Raw genomic sequence first — 17,336 nt, 5'->3', positions numbered from 1 at the left:
ATTGATCTCCATATGAAATGAGCACAATGTGTAATGTTCCAATGCATTTCAAGCCCTTAACCAATCCATAGTAAGACATATGTGTTGTCAAAAAAATATATGGTAATAGTTTTCATAAACACACAATCTGCATAAAACACTCTCCCTTCACCCACATTAGTGAAAATCAAGAGTGGGAGTGATAAGAAAAAAAGGACAGAAGTAATGGAGGAAAGTGAATGGGATGAGTTAGAGGAACGGGGAGGAGTAGGAAAGGGAGCAAAGGGGAGAATGTGGTTGTGGATTGATCAGGTGGTAGTTTGGAATTAGTGAGTGCTAGTGTACAGATTAATAGTGATTGATAGGGTGAAAGAGTGGGTGTGAAATGAAGGAAGAAGGGAGTTATCGGAGGAGAGGTAAGGTGAAGAGGGAGAGGGAGAGGAACAGGGAGGAGTCATGTAAGGAGAGATGAGTTTTTGTAGCAATGGGCGCATGGATTTTTAGTATGATTGTGAAGTTTTTTTGGTAATTGTATGTTTGGGCAGTAGGGGTGTAGAGTTGGGTGTTGTATTCAGTATAATTATTTTCACTAATGTGAGTGATTACAAAGAGTACTGTGGAATTCCTGGATGAATATAATACAATAGAGGGAGTTGTTCCAGCTTTGTGCAGTGCAACAGTAAAAGAGCGCAAGAATAGAGCTCTGTTTTTGTAATTCAACAGTATTATTTGTGGTTTGGGGAGATCCACAATTACTGTTCGCCTGCACTTTCTATTGAAGTGAAGAGAAGGAGTACATTCTCCTCATGCCTTTTTCTACTTTTAGAAAGTTGGCATTTTCTTTCCCTAACCATTTAGTGACTCTAGCCTGTTCCTTGGTCACATGACTGAGAGTAGTTGGCAGTTGGCTTACGTGTATTCCTCCTAGACAGCACCACACTAGAGGGAGGGTCTTGCTGCTGGCAGGATGGGCCATCTTTGACAGGATGGTGAGGCGGACCTTTCACCTATTACACTTGCACTTCAAAGGCATTGACACAGCTCACACACAAATGACTTTACACTAGCCTATTGTGACCCCAGGTAGACTGGGCACAGGGCAGGGAAGCAGGAAGAGGTAAACCTTAGAAGCTTCCCCCACTTCAAAGTGGGCATCAGGTATAAAATTAGGACCCTCAGATCCATACATCAATACAATCCTCAATCTGTGGATATTACAGAAGGAAGATGCCCTCCTGCCTTGCTGCATGAGGCCTCCACTGCTTTCTGAAAAGGAAGACTAAACTTGCGCCCTTCATTCTAGGCAGAAGTGTCTCCAAGGATCAGCGCGCTGACCTCCTGTTAGAACTACAGGGACATAACAAGCTCCAGAGCTCTCCATGCAACTGCCCCGATGACCAGCTACACTGCACCTGCCTGGACCTGCAACTAGACAACCCTGAGCCCTGCTGGTCTCTATTGGAATGTGTTCCTGATCCCCGAGTGGTGCATCTCTAGGTGCTAGTCCATTGGCCGGCATAAAAAAAGTCCTCCTGGCTTAACTGAAGCTTCTATCAAATCTGGCACATTGCTCCTCAAAACCTCATCATTCAGCTGCAAACTTCATCAGAACTTTTTGTCCACATATTACCAGTGTTTGCATAGCCCAGCCTTAAAAAGCAACCTATTTAGACCTCATACTACTTGCAATTAAACATTTAGCCCTGATATTCAAGACCCTCCAGTTTCCTGGTTACTGAATTTATGCAGGTGTAATCATAGGACGTCATTTTAGGCCCTTGTTGTTCCATACCAACTCACATAATCATCCCAAACTGAGCTACAAGGATCTCCCTCAAGACCAGCATCAATTTTACATATGGGTCTAACTGCCTGGAGCCAGTTGGCACCCAACCTCCTGGTTAAGAGCATCATGTAAAAAAGTAGGTCCCTCCTTCTTACCAAGGGGGGCTGACTAGAATGGTCCTCCGAAAAAATATCATTAACCGCTTTTTCAATGGCCTGCCAATAATCCTGTTTTGGGCACTTAAAAAACATACGTAAGTCATTAGCTCTTAGCATGCCGCATCTGCATCCTCTTAAAATTGGTACTAATACAAACTTGGCGAGTTTCTTATTATTAATTGTAAAGAAATTATTCCATTTCAAATTTGCGAGTTTCACCTCCTTCTAAAGTATTCTTGAAGAAAATTGCCATGTTGTTTGTGGCTCCGTCCTCTGCATGACACCAACCCAGATCACATATGGAGCTTTTATCTTCTTATCTTCGGTTTCTACCAAAGTCTAACACCAATCAGCAACTTCCTTTTTTCGGGGGGGGGGCTAATTTTTAGTTTTGATTCAAATTCCCACATCCCACTGATCTTTTATCCATTGGCCACCACCCAAGATGATAACTTCAAGTACTCAAATCTTGAAAGGGAATCACCCATCTTTACCGCCAGCACTTCCCAGGGGACTACACCGTGCACCGTCAGGATATCCCCCACACTTTAATCCCCGCCCTACATAGTGGGAGATTTAACCGATCTAACATGCCCTCAGGTGTGCCTGGTATGTCCCAAATCAGGGAGAAGTCCGAAAAGAAGCCCATTCCAAGAATCTTCCTTACCCCCAAACAAACAGTAAGTTCTGCCATTAGGATCTTCAACCTTACTTTTTCAAAGAATTTCCTCGTCCAAACTTATAAAGAAAACCTTTATAGCCCCACTCCTTTACCATTTCTTCCAAGAGCCACCCCACACCATGGATCCAGGTTTACCGAGAAGGAGTCTACAATTTTTAAACTGGAAAGTCATACAGTATAGCCTTAGGTCAGGGAGAGCCAGACCTCCCTTTTCCCACCTGTGCTAGGCCCCTTAAATGCCCAAATAAAACTAACCAATTTCTGTATCTTATCAGTTGAATAGATATGCCAGTTTAGGGAGTATCACCATTTTAATTAAATTCTCTCTTCCATATAAAGTCAGTGGGAGATTCTTCCACCTAGCTAGTGATGGATCCACCTCTATTTCTATCTCTCCAAATAATTGTGGGGGATTATCTCCATTGGTTTGATGATACTGTTTCCAAGGTATCTGAGTTCGATCTGTACATTTCCCTTCCGATCTGGGACATTCCAACACATTAGCGCGGTCTTTGCGTTGTTTACCAGATAACCGGATAGTATCCCAAATTCTTTCGCCAGGGCTTCCACCCTGGGAATGGTTAGGAACGGGTCCGCAATAAAGGTTACATGATCTTCCGCATCCATTGTGACTTTATTTTTATAGGTGGCTTCACTGAAAGCAATGACCTGATTGTCCCATCGCAGTATCTGGGCAAGTGGTTTGATATAAATATCGGTTGTGGAAATATATAAAGCCAGAGGGGTAAGTGCCGCACTATATGGGGCAGAGATATGGGGCACCTGCAACCTGGATGTACTAGCTAAATCAGAGAGCAAACCCTTGAAAGATCTGATGGCTCTCCCCTGGAGCACACGAACAGTACCAGTGCTACTAGATTTAGGTTGCATATCTATATTATTTATTTATTTATTTATTGAATTTGTATTGCGCACAGCTACCCGCAATGGGTTTCCCGGCGCCAGGGACAGACTGAAGAAGAAGACAAGCAATTGCTGAAGGAAAAAGAAAAACAGAACAGGAAAACTCAAAACAGAAAGGTCTTCAGTTTTTTGCAAAAAGCCAGAAGATTAGTTTCTGTTTTTAGCGCCAGCGGGAGAGCATTCCACATCTTGGGTCCTAGATATGCGAATGAACGGCCTCCCATTTTTGCCAGTCGGATTCTTGGAATCACGAGATTGCCATTGTTGGATGACCTAAGGGAACGGCCAGGTAGATATGGCTGGGCAAGGTTGTGCAGGTAGATGGGAGCAGAACCCTGATGAATCTTAAACAGGAAGCACAAAGTTTTAAAGACCACACGATCAGAAATTTTTAACCAGTGTAGGTCACGCAGAGCTTGTATTGCAGACGTTCTCCGTGGAACATTGCGCAAAAGGCGAGCGGCTGAGTTCTGTACCACTTGGAGTTTATTGATTGTTGCTTTATCAGCTCCTAGATAAAGCACATTGCCATAGTCGATGAGAGACATTACAAGGGCCTGTACGACAGTTCTTCGAGTGGACTCAGGCAACATCCATATGATCTTCTGCAACCAGCGTAAGGTGTTGAAACAGATTGCAGCGACCTTAGTTGCCTGCTGCCTCATCGAAAGTTTATCGTCGATCAGGAAACCGAGGTTACGGGCAACAGGCACGGGGGTAGGCAGTGGGCCCATATCACTGGGCCAGTGTCTAGAGCCCCACAGATCTTTATGTTTGCCTAGTACAATCAGAAGGTCTTGTCTCCGTTGAGCTTCAGCAGGGACCAAGCGCAACTTCGCCCCGTGCTCCTTTGGGCACGGTTATGGCGGGTCCCCGAATTAGCTTCCTATGCGGAAGCATTATCAGAGGTTATGGCTATGGTAGGTTGGTCTAAGATCAAATGGTTGAGAGACGTCAAATGACTTTTGGCGGAGATAGGGCTATCGGATGCATGGTCTTTGAAAACTGCCCCTCCTAAAGCTATGATAAAAAAGCTGCACTGGAACTGGGTCTCCGCAAAACTACACCTAGACTCACGTCATTGTAACTCCACTTTAGCTTTTGTGAGGATTAAGGATGTGGTGGCCTATGAACCCTACTTAGATATTATCTCCATGCCGTTTGACCGTACCTTGTATTTCAAGTTTCCAGTGGGGATCCTACCAGTAGGTGAGCTAGTCGCCCGTTGGAAATGGTCTTACAAACTCTCCCCTCTTTGTGCATCCAGTCCCACCCGAGTTGAGTCTGTAGCCCATATCTTCTTTGAATGCCCGGACTATCGTGCACCGAGGACACGGTGGCTAAAACATTTATGCAGACTCTTAGGCACCCGTCAGTGCACAGTGGCAATGCGTATTTTAATGACCGACACATCTTCTGTAATTGTCTGTGCTGTGTCAAAGTTTTTAAAATGGGCTTGGTTGATACGTACAAGAAGGCTTTCCTTGTCAATTTAATCTGGTTTTAATTGTTTTAATTATTGCGTTTTCTGTTTTAATTTCATTGGGTGTAATTAGACTGCATCGTTATTCATATGTAATTTGTATTGTTGTACATGCTTTCATGGTATTTTTTTACCGAAATAAAGACTATCAATCAATCGATATAAATATCAAACAGCAGTGGCGAGATAGGGCAGCCCTGCTATGTACCTCTGGAAATCAGGAAACTACCTGTGAGGGAGCTGTTGAGAAGAACCTTGGCTGTCGATTGTTCATACAAAGCTTTCAGCGTTGGTATGAAACATGTAGGTCCAGTAAACACGGTCAAAGACCTTAGGCGCATCCAGTGAAACTACCTCCAAGGGAATTGTCCATGCTGTAGCAAAGTCTATGCTACCAATTAGTTGCTGGGTCAGTTTATGAATCTGCCTCCCTGGAACAAATCCCTTCTGATCCAGGTGTAAAAGCTGAGGAGCCAATTTAGCCAGTCTCCCTGCTAAAATGCTGACAAAAATCTTATAGTCATTGTTCTTTCTACCCTGACCTTCCAAGCCAGCAATGCCTCAGCTTTTTCCCCATATTTAAAATGCCTCATATTTCCTGCCTACCACCTTGCTTACACTTATAATCCAGTTTTATTTTATAATGTATTTGTGCCTCTTCTAGTATTCTTACCAAGCCCTCCATATCTGCCCCCTCACTTGAGGATAGGCTAGAGCCTCGAGAATACCCACTTCCCTTTCCATTCCTGCTAGTTCTGCCCTCTCTTATCTTCCCTAGGTACGTCAGAGACTTTTTAATCCCACCTGTATGAATGCTTTCAAAGTGTCCCACTCAACTCCGGGGGTAGCGGTTCCTTTATAAATCAAAAAGTACTCTGATGTAGCTTTTTTTTAGACCTAGCACCACCTCCTCATCTAAGAGGAGAGCACGTTTTAGTGTCCACCTTATGTTGGGCTTTGTTCCAGGAACCTGCAATGTCATTGGGACAGCTGAGTGATCCAAAATGTGTGCTGGATGATGTATAATCTTTTTATTATTTACCACTATGCCTCTTTCAACCAGAATGTAATCCAGTCTAGAATAGTGATATTTTTTACTATGGTAGGTGTAGCTTCTCGACTGCCCTCTCAGCTGTCTCCAAACATCCACTAGCCCAAGATCCTGCATCAAGTTCTTCAGGGCACGTCACGTTCTAGGCACCGGGGCACTAGCCCAACAAAATATAGAAATCCTTGTCCAAAATTAATGGGACTGAAGCCTCAAATAATCTCAGCTCCAGATCTACAATATGCTGTGAGTCGTCCTCATTAGGGCCAAAAAAGCTGACACAAATAAATTCACAATTCTTCCCATTTCATACCTGTTAAAACCCATCTACCAGACATATCCATGCTTGCAAATATAAACTCTATCCCAGCACCCCTCCTGATTAAAATTGCTACACCCTTACAGCATTGTACTTGGTCAGAGACAAAGAAATTCTGGACACAATCATGCCTACAAAATAATTCCTTACACTCACTTGCAACCAAGTGTGTCTCTTCAGTACCACCCTCTGCCTAAATCTTGACCTAAGACCATTCACATTCCATGTAAGAAAATCTACATTAGCCATATTAGCCATCATAGTTCCTACCTCCTACTGCATAGCTGGCTCGCAAAAACATTTCTGACTAAGTGATAACGAGGACTTTTTCTTATTTGTACCCCAATGCTCCACACTTGTGCACTTTCAACCCCTCCACTACCCCACCCCATCCCTCTAACCCTGCCCTGGGGAACCCTCCCTGTCTTGGTAGGCATTAAAATGCCTGTCAGGCTGACCATTTGGGGTAATGTTAAGGAATGAAAGAAATAGGAAAAAACATGTTTGCTGCACTTTGAGCAATACAAGTTACATTGATCAAACTCCTGATATGACCAGTCTATAGTCAACTGTTTATCATTTCACAGATTCTTTATGCTTTTTATGCTTTTTATTGCATCAATTAGTGCGTCAACTTCGTCCACTGAGCGGTAGTTATACATTTGATTATCCCACATTATGCGGAGCATTGTGGGAAATAGTAATTGAACCTTGGCCCCTAGCTTCCGTAGAACCTCCCTCTTATTTGCTAAATCCCATTGCCTCTGCTCCGTAGGTTTGCAGATGTCTGATCTAATTACTACAGAGAATCCTTTAACTGAATACGGCCCATTTTTTTAGGCCCCACTGACAATTACCTCTTTAACAGTGTAAGAGAGGAAATTCATCAGGATCTTCCTGGGTTTGATCCTTAGGGGGTTGCAGCAGAATGGCTGCCTATGTGCTCTTTGAATTTCTTGCTCGAGATTTAGGTCACTGTTGTCCTTTAGGACCATGTTCCGGAGAATGCTAATTATGAAAGCCTTCATATTTGGTCCCTCCTCAGCTTCAGGAATATTGAAAAATCCTTAGTTATTCCTACAGGAATGATTCTCCAATCTCTTGAGGTTTTCCCTTAGACTTTGATTTTGCTTTGCCAACTTAGAGATCTCAGAAGTGTTTTTTGTCATATCTTGTTTGATTGAACCCACCTCATCTTCCAAGATCTTAGTACAGAGGATAACCTTGTCTAGGTTTTGTGTTAGCTCGGAGCACGAAGTTTGTATGACAACCTGATTGGCCTCCGAAACTTCAAAACGATTCTTGATTTCATTCCTCAGCCCCATTATGATATTTGCCAGTGAGTTGTCTGCATTCCCCAGGGTCCCCTCTTCTTTTTCATTGTTCTCACCTTGTGTGGGTGTCTTCCAACTCCTCTGGTGAACCCATCACTGTCAAAGCTTCGAACCTTTTGCTGATCGGAACTGTAGCTATGTTCTGTTTGGCTGTTCCTGGCTCAATTCCAGGCTTGCTCACCCAGTTTCTAGGGAGGGCTCTACTTGTACCACTCTCATTAACATTAAGATCCATATTGGGGACTGTCACTCCCGCGTTTTTAGCAGTCAATTCACCCAAGCTTCTACTCTGCATGCTAGGTAGAACATGAAAAATAGACATAACCAAGGGCCAGATGTAGGTAATTCATATTTACCGACTCTTAAATACCGAATTTTACCGATTCGGTATTTAAGAGTCGGTAAATATGAAGGGGGGAGATGTAAGTATTACAGATTCTGTAAATACCGAATCGTTAAGATTCGGTATTTACCAAATCTGTAAATACCGAATCGGTATTGCCCATTGATTCCTATGGGCCTTAAAGCCCATAGGAATCAATAGGCAATACTGTTTCTGTAATTACAGAATCTGTAAATACCGAATTTTGCAAGGGGGTGTCACTTTGACACCCTCTGGCACCCCAAAAATAGGCATGTGCGCCATGTGGAACACAGACATGCCCTAAGGGCATGTCTGTCCGTCACATGGCTAGGTGTGCATGCACACCTGAATTCGGTATTTTAACACCCAATTGGATTGGGTGGTAAAATACCGAATTTGTAGGGCCTTTGGGACTCAGAAGAGTCCCACCTACATCTGGGAATTACCGAATCGGTAAAAATACCGATTCGGTATTTTACAGATTCTGTAAATTTACCGATTCGGTAAATTTACAGAATCTGTAAAATCTGGCCCCCTACATCTCAAGATGCCAAATAATGGTCGGAAACGGCCGAATTCGGCCGTTTCCGACCGGTATTTGCCACCTACATCGGGCCCCAAGTGTGTTATTTTGATAGGTATAGTAGATGCCCTTTTATTCCTTTCCCCTATGGTTTTTATTGGGGATCTGCCTGTTTTCCAGCTTTGGGCAAACGCTCAACCTTGCCGACCTCGCTTTCCTTTAATCAAGCCCTTTATTTCCTGCACTGCACCCAGAAGGGGGTCTGATACTAAGAAGACCAGTACATTTCCAACCTTACTCCCCCCAATATTCCTGGTTCTTAAGGTATATCTAGATGGATTATCTCCAACCTCACCTTCTATTGAAATGCCTTTCTCCATAGGCAGGGAATGGAACGTTCTTACTGGCTCTTCCGTGATGTAACTCTCTCTCTACCACCCGGTTCTCCCCTCCTCAAGTCCCCCAGAGAGGAAGATCAGTTGTTGCACGTTGTCTCGAGGTACTGCAAGGACCCTTGACTTGTGCTGCCTCTGCCACCTGGTCTTGTGCCCGCCTCCCTGCAGCGCGGAAGCTCCTTATCCACCTCTCTCCAGCGCGAACCCGAACTCCAGCCCCTCTGCACCCAGGAACAGCCGACTCTGCAACAGCCGTGCAAGGAGATGAGATCCACACGGTCAACATTCCAGCTTTCAGCCTGGGACATTTTTGGACCACAATCAGGAGTCGCTTAATGTACGCACAGATCCACTCCCCCAATGGCGCCCAGGGCCACCTAGCTCACGGCCACCATGCTCCTCGTTGTCGCTTTCTGCTAAGCAGCAACTGGTGCCTCCGCTGCTTACTGAGAAGGAAGGCTAGATTTGCACCCTTCCTCCCAGGCTGAAGTGTCTCCAAGAGTCAGCTGACTGACCTCTTGTTAGAACTACCAAGACATAACAAGCTCCTGAGCACTCCTTGCGAATGCCGGATGACCTGCTACTCTGCACCTACCCGGACCTGCAGCTAGACCTGCCTGAGTCCTGCTGGTCTCTACTGGTGTGTCTGCCTGATCCCTGAGTGGTGCATCCCTAGGTGCTAGACCCTTGGCCGGCATCAGAAAGAACTCCTCCTGGCCCAACTGAAGCTTCTATCAAATCTGGCAAAAAGCACATCAAAACCTCGCCATTCAACTGCAAACTTGATCGGAACTGCCGCAAAGAGACATTAAACCCTGTGAAACCTCGCCACTCAGCTTCCAGCTTCAAAAAAGTCAACTCTGAGTGATAAAAAGCCCTGAAAAGTGTCTCTACACATCTGCTAGTTTCATCGGAACAGAGAGTCGCAAAGTCTCCAGCTTAACCTGAACCAATGGTGAACGAAGCAAAGCCTTGTAAAAGAACAAAAGCGCAGACCGTACACCAATAACGTAGGATACATTCAATCCTCAGTGGGCCAATCTTGGTCCTGTGCTTGGCCTTCGCTCCCTCTTGGTCAGCCTACACATGGGGCTTTGTCCCGGTCCAGCACGACCAGATACCTTCAATTTGGCGCATTGCGCCTTTTGGGGTCACTTTTAGTAAAATCTTTAAAATTGCAGATCTCCGGTTCTTCTATTGTTTGGATTTTTGTTGTTCTGATGTAAAATAATATATTAAATGGTACTTGTATTTCCACTTCATTACCATTTAAGTGCTACATAAATACTTTATACAGTGTCTAAGTTAAGCCTGACTGCTTTGTGCCATGGTACCAGAGGGTTGAGCACAGGCTAATTTAGTAATTTTTTGTATTTCATCCTGAAACAGATTGTGGTTTTTGTTTGAGAAGGGCTTATACCACCCTTAACCAATAACCCGACTTCTCACAATTACCAGTGCCCTCCTCAGTAACACTTTCTCTGCAGAGAGTCGGAGGTTAGCCTTGACAGAGTCTAAGGCAAATTCATGAATGTTCAAAGTTCTGTGGGGACCAGTTCCGATTTCTTGTCGTTGATTGCAAAACTCAAATCCTAGAGAATCTCTATTGTCTTCAGGAGCCACTATTGCCAGCTGAGACACAGATCCATCAGTTGTATGTACTAAAGGTAGACTATCAATCAGATCCCTCTGAACTTTAGGGACGCCACAATTGGTCGAAGTGGTTTGGAAAAACACCCTGAGGCCAATGACAGGCAGAAAGAAAGCGCTTTGAATTGAAAAAGCAGCTGCCTCAGCAGAATTGGGCGAATCACTGATCTGGAGCAGAAACAGTAATGGTCAAGTAGTTATCCATGAAGGCCAACTGCACCATTCTGTCCCTCGAGAGGGAGACATCCTTCAAAAGTTGGTTCCTTCAATCTTTAAATAATGGTATGTTCCTTCAATGTCAATTCCTTCAAGTTTATTACCAGTCAGTAACACCATGCTTTATTTTCACAAAAAACGTGTTGCTCCTAAACCCTCTTGGGTGGAGGCAAGTCCTGAAAATGGACACGTTCATATCACTTTCTAATACTTTGGCGTCTATCAATTGAGCCTTGTGATCTGAAAAGAGAAGAGATTTTTGTTTCATTTTTCAGAATCAGTGATGCATAGAATTTTATGCAGAATCCCTACACCAATTGAAGAACCCGTGCATCCTCAGTGATTCCCTGTGACTGTTTTCCCCTCCAATGTTCCCCCTACTTTTAGTCAGGAAAATGGATAATCTTCGGGGGCATTTGTTGCTCCCCAAAAAACCCTCTGCCACCTTGCCTCCTACCAGTTATCATCTTCGGTCAGAAACTCCCAAACAGCTTGAAACCCTGCAATCCATTGTTCCATGTGTTACTGTCCACGCTTGAAACCTCTGAGTCTTCGTTTTGGCCTTTGCTTGTAGTCTCCATTGTCCAAGAAAGCATGCTTGGTAAACCTGGGAGGTGTGTGGTAGCAGGGATCTGTCAAAAATGATTCTGAAGTATTTCTAAGAATTAGTAAAAGGGGATTTTTTTCTGGAGGCCATTTTTGCACAAAGGTACACACTATTTACCCTCTACAGCACGTATAATATTCACAATAACTGTTAATATGTGATCAGCAATTGGGAAATAGAGTATAGAGTAGAACGGCGAATGTCCCATCAACATGACAACATTTGACTTACAGCAGAGTAATTTGCAGAATTTCAGTAATTTTGTGTTGTGCATATTGTGTGAAAATTACGCCATTGTATGTATTTATAGTGACTGTTGTCTGTGATATTTGGGGTTTTACTCCAACATTTTAGCCCAAATATGTGTGTTGCATGCAAAATGTACTCAAGGATGAATTTCTAAAATATAGTTATAAATTAGAAAGTTCCTTTTTTTGCATAATTAGCCATCATTTTGAGTAATTTTCTAAAAAGTCACAGAATTTACAAGTAACCGCCTTACACAAATTGTGCTCACCCCTGATCAACAAACGATGAGGAGTAGGAGTGTAAAATGATTCAGAGTACTAAAATGCAGTCTACATTGAGGAGAATGTATAATCTATAAGCCACCTCATGCTAGTTGTAGCTGGGACGAGGAAACCCTGTCAATGAGTTTTTGCATGATCCCTGGCTGACATTCAGTGGAGCAATGTATTATCCACTGCTAACGCAGCCATACAGTGAAAAATTGTGTTAAAACACATCATTATTTAGTGTAGTTTGAGATTATCTAACATTACCCTCAGCCTCAAGGAAAACCATGCATTCATGCTCTTTAACTCTTTAAAAAGGATGAAGGCAGGCCCTGATGTGGTGCTGCATAAAACAATCTAATAGATCTCTCTGCAATTAGGAGCCTGCGGGAAGAAGAGGAGTCATGGCAGTAGAAAATGGATATACGCCATACAAAAATATGAAATGCATACTCTCACAGTCAGTTATTGCACATGTACTGCATCCCGAGCCTTCAGGCTTTCTTTGAAATGCAGCACTTTGTAATTCATCTTTCATTCATCTTGGAATGCCTGGAAGCAGAACATATCCCTCATTTTAGAGCAAAGCGCTTTGGAACTTTGTTCATCGGTGCAGCGTTTGACAATAGAGAGGCTTTCAAATTCGAGTCTTTTACAGGTATGCTGTTGAAGACGCTGTTGCTCTAATCAGAACAGGAGGAACCTTCTTCTTTATATAAGGTCTCCCCTCTTTGGGCTTTTTAGGGCTACCTGTAGTAACTTACTTTGGAAAAAAACATGCAGTATTGAGCGAGGTGGTTGTTAATACATTTCTGCTCATGTGAGAATGGGATGTAAGGGGTGATTTAATTTGGTGTTCCAAATGACTTTGCAGTATGTATAATATAAACACACATCTTGTATTCCATTGGATATTGTGAGTAGTGAAAGGGCCTGGGCCCATGTGTCTGTACTTCTTCGATGCCGAACCTTCGATGGTTCTTTTTAGCAGCATGAAAGTTTAAAGGGGAGTAAAATTTCATAGGCAATTTAAGATATAGCGTACCGTACAGCTACACAACAACGTGTGTTGACAACCAAATGAAGGCTAGTCAGAATTAATTACAAATTCAGAAATAGTTGAACATACATGAATCTCAGCATGAGAGAATAAAAATACAGAGGCGATAGGAGAAATCCAAATCTCCTGACTAGATTTACTCAGTGTAGCATGAAAAGAACTACAAATTCAATGGCTATTCAGCATGAAATCAGGAAGCAAAAGTTAAGATCCCCCTGCATTGGCACTTCGTTGGTGTAACGCATTTAATTCTAGCTATCCCTGCTCTAACTCTCGATGTGACATGCCAAAATTAGCATAAAGGCAAAAGGTTTGAAAGAGAAAAGGTGTCAGTGGTTAAAGCCTTTCTAAGAAGTTACACTACCATAAGATGGGTCAGCAGCATGAAGCCACAAGCAGGAAAGGAGCTAGCTAGTGCTTAGGTGCTCAATGTCAAGAAGGCGAAAAGAAATGGCGGTATCTGTCCCTGTCCACATTGCATCATATACTCAAAGTTGGATTCAGCAAATGTTCCATAATGCTTTTCACACAGGTACTCTACAGCAGGCTCAGCCACAACATTTTCCATAAAGTTGATTCCTTTCACAGCCTTCTCCATGTACGCCCCTCTGCAACAGTTCGTCCGTGGTCCTTTCTCCTTCTCCTGTGTGAAAGCACCTCCCTCCACCGTATCATTCCCACGCCAACCCTTACTCTACACTAACAAGCGTTGGTCCACCTGCAATGCAAAATATGGGAATGAATAACATACTGCAAGACTCGCATGAGAATCTAAGCATTAATTTCAGAAACAAGAGCATTACAAAATGTCCTGTGGATTCAGGCCGACAACTTATGCTAAAATAATAAGTGCACCATGTTATTCACGTAAATATTTCCATGATCCATTAGCATGTTCAATAGAGGTGTTCACTAACTATATAAATATATCTATTTCAACTACATCATTGGCCTAAGAAACATTCAAATATGTTAATATGCCAATAGGTCTCATCACAAATGAGCTAATTATGAGTGTGGTACATCGTTATGTGTATTCAGTACAATTCTATGAATTATTTGTTAAGCTTCACACTCATTTGTGTCAATTTCACAAGAACACATTACTGAGGTTGGATTACCGATACACCTCCCTGTCAGACCTGGAAGCGTGTGACTGACTAACCCCAGGTGGCCCTATTGCTGATAAGGGAGCCGATATATCAGTCAATCTAGCGCCAGTTATACAGGGGGTGTCATGTCTTAATGGCAGTAATGACAAACACCAGTAGTGTGTGTTCAGGAGATTTATTTCTTTCTTGTTCTCAGTTCCCTGTCCCTACTCTAACTGCCCCTTTCCTGTCTCAGCCCCTCCTCTTCCTCCAACCCCGTGACTCCTCCCATCTTAACTACTAGACCATGCACATCATTACATCTCCCCCTTTGTTAACAAAAGAAATTAATTAATTCAATTACAGTTCTTCAATCAGTCTCTTTGGTTTGTGTATGAATCTTCGAGGTAGGAGACACATTCCAACCTCTGCAGGCGCGTCTTCCATTGGCCTGTCAAGTCTCAAGGTTGGACTCGGTTGACTCAGTCCATCTGCATCTCGTTGTACTGAATCCCTATCAAGTATTTCCTTCATGCCCGGAGTACATTTCTGAAAATGAGACACGTTTCGAGTGATCCGTCTTTTCTCGGACTCAGCGGTGATCATGGTGCCTTTTTGCTGGGTGACGATCAATGGTTCTTCTTTGAACCGACAATCCGTCTCCTTGGCCTGCTCTTGTTTGACCACTACACATCTCCTGTCCAAAGTGAGGGAGACTTGGCTCTCCGTCTAGTGTCTGCATATGTTTTCATCCAGCTTTTCCCCGCTTGATCAGCCATCACTGTTTCTCGATGGGTGCGCGTTGGGGACACCGGAGTCAGAGCTCCTTCCCACGTCGGGATCCTTGTCCTGATGGGTCGCCCCAGCATGAGAGTGGCAGGACACTTTCCGGTGGTCGCGTGTGGGGTAGTCCCATAGGCTCTGAGCACCTCATGGAGAGCTATTTGCAAGTCCTTCTTTTCCAACGTGGCTTGTTGAAAAGTCTTTTTCAGAGTGGCAATGAACCACTCAACGGTGCCATTGGCTTGTGGCCACAGCGGTGTGATCTTCCGATGTCGAAAAGTGAGATGCTTTGCGAATTCACTGAACTCATGACTTTGCGAATTCACTGAACTCATGACCGTTGAAGGGGGGACCATTGTCTGTCTTGAGTTCCTTGGGAACACCCCACGCGGCGAAGACCTCATCTAATACAGCGATGGTGCTGGAGGTGTTGGTGGAAGACACAAACTGAGCTATTGGGAATCGTGAGTATTCATCCATACTTGCCTGACTGGAGGGGTCCATAAAAGTCCATGGCTAGTTGCTGCCATACCTCACTGGGCAATATGGTCATTTGAAGAGGAGCCGGGGCTTCACCAGTTGATACTGGGGACAGTCCTTCAGGGTGAGCTCCACCATTTGATCGAGTTGCGGGAACCAGACTCGCTCCCTTAGAGCTCTCTTTGTGGCAACAACTCCCCGATGGCCTTCATGGGCAAGATTGACCACTCCTTGACGTAGTTGCCTCGGGATGACAATCCGATGGTCCCTCAGTAGGAGCCCCTCTGAGGTCGGTGATAACTCGTCGCTGACATGTCGGAAAGCTTGCATTTCTTGACGGATCTGTGGGTCACTTACTTCATCCTCACTATCATGTCTCCAGCAATGTGTGCGCAGTCGGCGCACTACATTCTGAAGGATATTGTCTTGCGCAGTAGCGTCCTTGATCGCTTCCAAGGGGACTGCCGGTGGCCGGGCTACACCTACCACAAAGTGTATGTACTCCTCAGCTATCGACGGGTGTGAGGCGTGAGATGCTTGAGGGTGTCTGGACATGTAGTCCGCTGGGTTCTCACCCTTTCCAGGTTTATGGATGATGGTGAACGTGTATTCCTGCAGACGTAGACCCCACCTTTCAATGTGGGGCGGCATCTTGGCTTTGGGATTACCGAAGATGGTGACAAGAGCCTGGTGATCCGTAATCATGGTGAAATGTTTGCCGAAGATGAACACATGGAAATGTTCACATGCCCACACAACCTCTAGGCTCTCTTTCTCGGGCTGAGAATAAGCCTTCTCAGTGTTGGATAGGCTGCGACTGGCGTATGCCACAATGTGACGCCGATCAGTGTCACTCTCGCGTTCTAATCTAGGACCCCGATCAATACTGTGACCTTAATGCCCCTATACAGCTATAATCCATTCATACCCCTATAATGGCATAAACGAGCAGAGCCATATTTCAGACATTATTCAGAAACTCGCCTCTGCAGCTCATTAAAGTAAATGACACTGCAGAAGCCGCTATCTAAGATTCCTAGATTACACTCCGAGTTATTCAACAAGATAAAACTCAGCAACCTGGGAAAGCCCCGCTTGCTATGTTTTGATTAGTATTAGAACTCTAATGAGCAAGGAAAGGACGATCACTTCCTAGTGATATCTTTATTGACGTCTTATGTCCAAAAACGTACGTCAAACCAGGCACCTTTCAGGTATAAATATTACCAACGCTGCCTTAAGCAAGCGCGATGACATCAAGATAGCGATGGTGTGGTGAACACAGGAGCAGAACAGCTGTCCCTTGCAGAGCCCAGCAGATGCAAGCAGCCCACGGACGCTGCCCCTCCTCCTCCTTGACGTGCTGAGAAAGACGCTGTCTTTTCTCCTGCCGAGGAAATCCAGCTCCGGCGTTTCCAGCCTACTCTTGCGAGTGACTGGGATATCGAGCCCTGAAAGGAGATACAAGACCTCCAACATTCTATTCCAGAGGTATGGTGTTGACTAAACCCTTAGAGAGAATTCTTGAAGCAAACCTTGGCAAAACCAACTTAACTTAAACTGCTACTTACTTACTCCCTCCGAAGTATTAGGCTTAGGTCAGGTACACTGGGGTAGGCGTTGTTAGAAGCACCCGTTGAGTATGTTAGCTAAATGTATATATGAATGCATATATTTTATTCATTTTAACCATGGTATGGCTAAGAAACCATATCAATGCTTTTAGAGTATTATTTCGCAATCCTCCTTTTACTGTACGCACTTTTTATAATAACGAGTCTTGCAATTGTGGCAATTCATTTCTCTTGCATGAGAAGAAAGACTGTTCAATAAATAATACCTTTTATTGAAAACGCCTGTCTCTCTATTCTCTGCACCTTGGTGAAAGTAATCTGCACAACTGACTGGGTAAAATAACTGTCTATTGTTTCACACGACT

The sequence above is a fragment of the Lissotriton vulgaris genome, chromosome 10 (genome assembly GCF_964263255.1).
Source record: "Lissotriton vulgaris chromosome 10, aLisVul1.2, whole genome shotgun sequence".
In the NCBI taxonomy this organism is placed as follows: Eukaryota; Metazoa; Chordata; class Amphibia; order Caudata; family Salamandridae; genus Lissotriton; species Lissotriton vulgaris.
This window is presented reverse-complemented; position numbering follows the sequence as displayed.